This window comes from Crotalus tigris, unplaced genomic scaffold (assembly GCF_016545835.1).
Source record: "Crotalus tigris isolate CLP2741 ecotype Arizona unplaced genomic scaffold, ASM1654583v1 scf7180000024426.654172153:694254, whole genome shotgun sequence".
Lineage (NCBI taxonomy): Eukaryota > Metazoa > Chordata > Lepidosauria > Squamata > Viperidae > Crotalus > Crotalus tigris.
Genome location: NW_024100594.1, coordinates 1,027 through 7,537, shown reverse-complemented (window position 1 = coordinate 7,537; position 6,511 = coordinate 1,027). Strand labels below are relative to the sequence as shown.

Below are 6,511 nucleotides of genomic sequence, written 5' to 3'. Positions count from 1 at the left end.
CATCCTCTTTCCTATTGGTCGGCGCTTCGGGAGCGCGCGGGAGCGGCAAATCCTGTCAGGCTGGGCGCGGGAGATCCGCAGCGGCCTCGGACGGCGGGCTTTCCTGTAGGTTTATCCGGCGGGGAAGGCGGGGAACCCGGCTTCTTCTCCTTCTCCTCCTCCTTCTCCTCTTCCTCCTCCTCCTCCTTCTTCTCTTCTTCTTCTTCTTCTTCTTCTTCTTCTTCTTCTTCTTCTTCTTCTTCTTCTTCTTCTTCTTCTTCTTCTTCTTCTTCTTCTTCTTCTTCTTCTTCTTCTTCTTCTTCTTCTTCTTCTTCTTCTTCTTCTTCTTCTTCTTCTTCTTCTTCCTTCCTCCTCCTCCTCCTCGCGTGTCACCCTCCTTGGGGAGGCCCTGGCCCAGCCAAGCCAGGGGCTGGCACAATTTCGCGGGTGGCGGGGGGGGGCGCAGCGCCCCAATCCTGGAATAAGAGAGATTTGGGAGCTGGTTTTTGCGCAATTCTTCCGTGCAGGGGGGGCAGCGCTCGGGACCCCCCTCCAGTCCCCTCACAGCTGCCTTCCCTGAGGTGGTGCCCCCCCCCGTCCCATTGGGCGGCCTTTGGGGGCCCAAGTCCACTGCTGAAAAGCGATGGGGGGGTCTCATATTTATGTGTGTGTGTGTGTGTGTGTGTACGTGTATATATGCGTATATATGTGTGTATTTATATGTGTGTATGTATATATATGCATGTTTTCTGAGGTTTTCGCAGGTGTTTGTATGTAGGTCTTTGGTTATTCGTGGGAGAAAACCCGAATAACCAAAGACCTACATATATATGTATGTATATATGTTTGTATATATATGTGCATATATATGTATATGTCCTTAATGGTTATAAAAATACGAATCTCGGGCATATTTGTTCAATGATGCACAAATGTATATGTGTGTATGTGTGTGTGTATATATACATACACACATGTATATACACACACTATATATACATGCCTATACACACACACACATATATATATACATATACATATATACACACATATACACATATAATACATTTATACATACATATACAAGTAAATTTAGATTTTGCTGACAAAGAGTTAAAGGGAGACTAGTATAGCTATTTCGAGCTATTTAGCTCTCATCAGCTAGCCATACCCTTTTGAGATTCGAACCTAGCTAATTGATGAGAGCTAAATAGCTCAAAATAGCTATATTAGTCTCCCTTTGTCAGCAAAATCTAAATTTACAGAAATAGTTTATCACAATAGTGACTTGAGCCTGCAAAATGCTCCTAGATTGGGGCTGAAAGGCAAAAGTAATCATAGTAGAACAGGTGTTCTATTAGACCGGTTTTACTGGAAAACACTATACATATACACGTACACACACACACCTCTCTCTCTGTGTGTGTGTGTGTGTGTGTGTGTGTGAAAGCAAAAGGTTTTATTTATCCACGGGTGTCATATTTATTTATTTGGAAAGCAAGGGTTTTTTTAATTTATCCCCTGCTGAAAAGCAAAGGGGGATTTTATTTATTCATTCATTTGTTTATTTGATTTTTGGAAAGCGAGGGGGGGGTTAATTGGTTTAACTTGATTGGATTTTTTTTTATATACTTACCTTGATTATTTTATAAATTGTTATTTTGGGATTCTCAAGATTTGCAGGCCAGGCCTCTGCCCCCACAGTTCTTGGCTTCCTTTCTTCTATTTGTCACCTTCCTTTGCTTTTCCTCCTGCTTCTATCTTCTGCGCTTTCCTTTCTGGAATCTAAAGACAGAAATGGTGCAGAGAGTCTGTGGGTTCATATAAATCCCCTATTCTTGTGTCTTGTGCCTTCCTAAGAAAGGAAAGCCATAATGATGATTTATTAAAGAAAATAAAGGTGCACCCAAGTCAGGGGTAGGCAAACTTGGCTCTTTTATGACTCGTGGACTTCAACTCCCAGAATTCCTGAGCCAGCTGAGCCAAAGTCACCTACCCCTGACCCAAGTCAATCCAATAGTGAAAGGATTGGATTGCTTGGATGCAATCCCAAAACATCTGGAGCATCCCTTGAACACCATAGGTGTTGACAAATTCACTATCAGTCAATTGCAGAAGGCAGCTTCACTCAGAGCAGTTTACATCCTACGATGGTACCTCTAATCATATCAGACATCAACATCTGCCTATCCTAGGTCTTTGGGAAGAAGAGGTGGATAAAAATGCCAAATCCCATCTGAACATCTGGCTGACTGTGCAAGGAACCATACTTTATTAAATAATGTTAGCATGTTGAAAAAAAAAGAAAGGGTAATTCTGTTGTCATTGCTTTGATAGGACAAACTCTCAAATAATGATGCCATCTCAGCCTTGATATGTGTCCTCTGTAAAGGATTTCCAGTTCCATATTAACAGTGTATGTGTGTATGTATGTACACTGTGTGTGTGTCTATTCATATTCTGTATACTTAAACTGCAGGACAATGAATGCAATACCTTAAAGTGTAAAATTCCACTTTAAGGTATTGCATTCATTGTCCTGCACTTTAAGTTGCTGACTTGTGTATCAAAATCTGAATGAGAATATTGTGCAGTGATTGATGTTTGGGTCAAGGACTTGGATATTGTCCTGTTCATATTGGTATCGTTATTCTCTCTTGGTATTTCTTGCTAAATCTTCTGATGGAGTTTCCTTGGGGCTAATTCACCTGACATTCTGCCTTTTCATACAGATTTTTGGGGAAATTGCCAAATGGAACTATGGACCCTTTGGACAAAATTAAGATCCTCCTGAAAAAATGGGAGACTTCTTTTTTTCAGGAGCACCAGAGGAAGCCCAACAAGGTATTTTGAATGTGGTTTAATATCTCATTACAATAGGTTTCATTTTTATATATGTAGACTAATTAAACCATTTGCAACACAAGTGAAATCAAGCGGATTTCCGAAATCATTTCTTTGTGTTTATTTTCCAGGCAGATGTTCTGGATGCTCCTGAAAAAATAAAAAGTAAGCATGATTCTTCCCTACAGCGCATTACAATACTGGGTCTGGAGGTACACTAGTCGATGTGATAGAGCATCAACTTTGATCAGTAGAAAGTGATAGTTATTTGCAAACATTTAAAGTGCTATGTTTTGATCATTTTCTTATCAGAATGGAAGGAAGACTAGAAATCTGCATCTAAAACTTTAAACTAGGTGCTAATTGCAATGATTTTATAACAAAAATAAATGGCTCCTCATTTTGATTGCATTGCTATATGTTTTGTCAAAAGTGACTTCTTACTGAAGAAGACTATCAAGTGATTAATTAACATATTGTTTATAACAACAACAACAATAATAATAATAAAGTTGGAAGGGACCTTGGAGGCCATCAAGTCCAACCCCCTGCTCAGGCAGGAAACCCTATATCATTTCGGACAAATAGCTGTCCAGTCTCTTCTTAAAAACTTCCAGTGTTGGAGCATTCACCGCTTCTGGAGGCAGGTTGTTCCATTGGTTAATTGTTCTCACTGTCAGGAAGTTTCTCCTTAGTTCTAGGTTGCTTCTTTCCTTGGTTAGTTTCCATCCGTTGCTTCTTGTTCTGCCTTCTGGTGCTTTGGAGACTAGCTTGACTCCCTCTTCTTTGGGGCAGCCCCTGAGATATTGGAAGACTGCTATCATGATAATTAATTACTATTCATTGTTTTTTTTAAATACATGAACCCAGACAATATGCTGTTTGCTAAATATTAAGAATGTTATTTTAAAAAAACCCTAACCCCAACCCCATCCTATTCCTAATCTTATAAAAAATAGTAAAATATAAAAGTGACTTCTGACTCTTTAACTTTTTACTATCAAAAAAGCACAATTTAATTGTGAGTCTTATTATAATGTTATGAGGACACTGGTGACTAGCACCAAACAAACTATTGTTCAGGTCCATCGGTCAATCCCCCTCAGCTCAAAGTTTGTCAAGAATTTGGAAATGTGTGATTTTTTTTTTTCATCTGGATCGAAGCTAACGTTTCATTCATTTAATGTAAGAATAACAGCTAAATTTTTCCTTCTTGGCTTTTAGCAACTGTAATTTCAGTGTCCCAAAGGTGTTTTTTTCAAGAGGCAACGGAACTTACTTTGTTTTTCTTTGAAGACGTTTTGCTTCTCATCCAAGAAACTTCTTCAGTTCTTTTTGGATGAGAAATGAAACATCGTCCAGGAATAACAAAGAAAGTCCAGTTGCCTCTTGAGAAAGAACTTGGATGTCTGAGAATCTCCATGGACATAATTTCAGTGAGCTTTAACTGAATACACTTCCATGCTTTAGTTAAAAGAACTTTTTTTATAACAAGTTTTATTAATTTTTCAATTTTACATCCAAGCATTTAGGAAGCAGCGTGGTGATAGGGTAATCAATAGTCCAATAACAAAATCTTTCGTGCATATCTCAGGTTGCGTCATTAAAAGTTCCCTCTCTATTTCCCTTAATTATGATATCACATTCAAGTTAATACATTTCTAGTTATAGCTCAGTCAGTCGATACATTTGTCAATATAATTTTACTTACACATGTCACCTAAATAGGAGCCAGCCGTGTGCTGCAGCTGCCAAAAAAGCCAATGCAGTGCTAGGCTGCATTGACAGGGATAGAATGAAGATCACGTGAAGGGTTAATACCACTTTACAAGGCTTTGGTATGGCCACACTTGGAATACTGCATCCAGTTTTGGTCACAGCGATGTAAAAAAGATGTTGAGACTCTAGAAAGAGTACAGAGAAGAGCAACAAAGATGATTAGGAGACTGGATGCTAAAACATATAAGGAACGGCTAGTGGAATTGGGTAGGTCTAGTTTAAGGAAGAGAAGGACGAGGGGGGGACATGATAGCAGTCTTCCAATATCTCAGGGGCTGCCCCAAAGAAGAGGGAGTCAAGGTATCCTCCAAAGCGCCTGAAGGCAGGACAAGAAACAATGGAGGGAAACCAATCAAGGGGAGAAGCAACCTAGAACTAAGGAGAAACTTCCTGACAGTGAGAACAATTAACCAGTGGAACAACCTGCCTCCAGAAGCGGTGAAAGCTCCAACACTGGAAGTTTTTAAGAAGAGACTGGACAGCCACTTGTCTGAAATGGCATAGGGCAGTGGTTCTCAACCTTTTTATACCGGCGACCCCGGTCATAAGCACGCACCACGCATGCGCGCCGCAGCCCCCTGCGCAGCGCACATGCGCAGCGCCGTCCCCTGCGCCGCCCCCTGCGTGGCGCGCATGCGTGGCGCTGCCCCCTGTGCTGCCCCATGCGCAGCAACGCCCCCATGTGTGGTGCCGCCCCCTGCGCCGGCTGAGGAAAAAAATGGCGGAAAAAATGGCGGACCGTGTTGTTTGGCGACCCCTGTGAAATGGTCGTTCGATCCCAAATGGGGTTGCGACCCACAGGTTGAGAACCACTGGCATAGGGTTTCCTGCCTGAGCAGGGGGTTGGACTTGATGACCTCCAAGGTCCCTTCCAACTTTATTATTATTATTATTATCGATCATCGCACAGTCAGCCAGATGTTCAGACTGGATTTGGCATTTTGTCTACCTATCGAGTCCTTACCCAGGACCTGGGATAGGCAGATGTGGATGTTTGATGGTATTACAGATATCGTCGCAGGATGGAAGCAGTTCCTAATAAGGCTGCCTTTTGCAATTGACTAATAGCGAATTTGTCAATGCCAATGGTGTTCAAGTGGTGCTCCAGTTGTTTTGGGATTGCACCCAAGGAGCCTATGACTATTGGTACTACCCTTGCTTGCTTTTGCCACAGTCTTTCTATTTCTATTTGTAGGTCTTTGTATTTTGTTATCTTCTCCAGTTCTTTCTCTTCTATTCTGCTATCTCCAGGCACTGCCACGTCCACTATCCAGACTTTTTTGTCTTTCTTATCGACAATTGTTAAGTCTGGGGTGTTATGTTGCAGGTGCTTGTCTGTTTGAATTCTGAAGTCCCAGAGCAGTTTAATTTTATCATTTTCTATGACTTTCTCTATTTTATGATCCCACCAGTTTTTGCTTACAGGCAAATGATATTTTTTGCAGATCTTCCAATGCACCATTGTTGCTACTTTGTCATGCCGCTGCTTGTAATCAGTCTGTGCAATCTTCTTGCAACAGCTTACCAAGTGGTCCACTGTTTCTTCAGCTTCTTTGCATAGGCGGCACTTACTGTCTGTTGCTGTCTTCTCAATTTTGACTTTGTATGCATTTGTCCTTAAGGCTTGGTCTTGTGCAGCCAGAATTAGTCCCTCGGTCTCTTTCTTCAATTTTCCTGCTCTTAGCCATTGCCAGGTTTTATTATTATCTGCTTTCCCAGCTATTTTTTTAATGTATTGGCCATGTAGTGCTTTGTCTTCCCATGCCTCTATTCTGTTCTTCATTTGGTCTTTCTTGTAGGCCAGTTTGGTCTCTCCAGTAGTTAGTAAGCCTTCCTGATATACTAATTTCAGTGCATCTTCATCATTGTTCTTCAGATATTCTTCCAAAGCCATTTTTTCTTCTTCAAC

The 6,511-nt window shown here is 41.2% G+C and overlaps 1 long non-coding RNA gene across 1 annotated transcript; it reads left to right on the top strand.

Moving 5' to 3' along the window:
- The first annotated feature begins 19 nt into the window (after positions 1-19).
- On the top strand, positions 20-3,342 carry LOC120302182. Its single transcript, XR_005555097.1, has 3 exons — positions 20-105; positions 2,712-2,823; positions 2,955-3,342. It is a non-coding gene; the product is annotated as an uncharacterized LOC120302182 (long non-coding RNA).
- The last annotated feature ends 3,169 nt before the right edge of the window (positions 3,343-6,511 follow it).